The 1854-nt window shown below is 44.3% G+C and overlaps 1 long non-coding RNA gene across 1 annotated transcript; it reads left to right on the top strand.

Annotated features, from left to right (window-relative positions):
* The first annotated feature begins 431 nt into the window (after positions 1–431).
* LOC127326888 (uncharacterized) lies at positions 432–1215 on the top strand. Its single transcript, XR_007868165.2, has 2 exons — positions 432–736; positions 853–1215. It is a non-coding gene; the product is annotated as an uncharacterized lncRNA (long non-coding RNA).
* The last annotated feature ends 639 nt before the right edge of the window (positions 1216–1854 follow it).

Genomic DNA, 1854 nt, shown 5'->3' with positions numbered 1-1854 from the left:
TTGGTGTTAAACAAGGATAAGAATTGCTTTGTCATACCATATTTCCGTGAGTAAGTATTTGGTTACTAAAGTACCCTATATTACATTCTTTCATGAATTTCCTTAATAGCTGAGTATGATGGTTTATTTCCATTTTGCGCAGATTCAAGTATTGCACCCTCCTCCTCTTTCACCCGTATACGTATCATGCCCATGTCACTTATCTCGACTCCGGGCTTGATAAGGAGAAAGACTTCACCGACCTTAAGTCTACACTTGATAAAGCCCTCAGCGGCTTCATAGCTGAGGTTGGTGTCAACAAACTCAGGCATGAGAAGAAAGTTAAGGGTTGCCATGTGTGCAACCACATAACCAAGTTCCCCTGCCTAAAGCAATCGGTGGATGACAATGGGATGGAGGCATGGTTTGCCATACTACAGATGAGGGCGGTTGTAAGGTCTCAGAACGATCTCTTGTTGCCATCTGCTCTGCAGGGGAAGTTCGTGAACATGGCGGACACCACCGATGAAAACGTGAGAGGCGACTTCCGTGCCATCCAGCGGACCATTTGCACAATACTCTGGAGGGATGTCATCATGAATGGTGGCTTGTTCAACTATGCCTCCGCACTTTCTAATTCCGAGATAGAAGGCCGATTAGAAGATGGATGTGACGAGAGAACATTCAACACGCTCGAGGGCATCCGTCCCTTCCCGCCGAAGTAGACTTGAGTCAAAAACTTTTGTGTCCTGCAAATGTTAGTCATAAATTACATAAGTATTTTTTATGTTTGTTCTTTTGCACACCTATATGTTATATCTCTCTCTATGGATGTACTAACAACTTACATTTCTTTGTTGTGTGTTTGCATAGATGACGTACTATGTCGTCTACCACGGCAGGGTTCCTGGAGTCTACGAGGACTGGGAAGACTGTAGGAGGCAGGTCCACCGTTTCAGCGGCAACAGCTACAAGGGGTACACCACTTTGGAGGAGGCGGAAACTCGATACGCCAACTTTCGAGCGGGACAGAGGAGGGAGATGTGGAGGACCCCTTTCATCGTGATGATGCTTGCCGCCACCGTCTCTCTAGTTTATTATGTCATTGTTGTTTAGCTAGGTCATCGACACTGGACTTATATGTATTTCTGTAACATGTGCTACTTCGAGTCGTGATGTTATGGTCAACTATCTACTATCTAAACTTGTCTTATTAATGCATGCATGTTGTGAACATTTGGGACTTTCTATATAACTGTGTATCTGTGTATCTGGCTGTATTTCTAGTAATATCTGTGTTATACTTTGATGTGTGTATTCTTGTGTATGTACTGTGTATTCTGGTCTGTATTCTGATGTATATACATTACTTTTCGAGTTTTATTTTTTTAATCCTGTGATCAATACCACCGGCGCTCCTAAACTATACCTCTGGCGAAATTGGAATCGCCAGCGGTGCAGCCGATTACCCCCGGCGAATTGGTAAGACGCCGGTGCTAAGCCAGTACCGCCGACGATTTGAGAAAAGCGCCGGGGATAATGACACTTACCACCGGCGATTTGGAAAACGCTGGCGGTAAGGGGTTACCACCGGCGAGGAGGTCGCCGGCGAACATGAAAACGCCGGCGTTAAGGGTTTCTGGGGCGCTGGCGGTAGTACATTTCCTAGTAGTGAAGACCTTTTTTTCGAACTGTTGGTGCTACTATTGATATGAAGGAAGGTAATATTAAATATCAATTTCCTCTCAAGAAAGGTATGGAACACTTCCCTAGAAAGAGAATGAAGTTACCTTTTGATTCTATTATGAGAACAAATTATGATGTTGACACTTCGTCTCTTGATAATACTTGATACACACTTTCTGCGCCTAGCTG

Source organism: Lolium perenne, chromosome 4 (genome assembly GCF_019359855.2).
Source record: "Lolium perenne isolate Kyuss_39 chromosome 4, Kyuss_2.0, whole genome shotgun sequence".
In the NCBI taxonomy this organism is placed as follows: Eukaryota; Viridiplantae; Streptophyta; class Magnoliopsida; order Poales; family Poaceae; genus Lolium; species Lolium perenne.
Note: the sequence above shows the minus strand (reverse complement) of the source record. Positions and strands in the feature narration are given on the sequence as shown.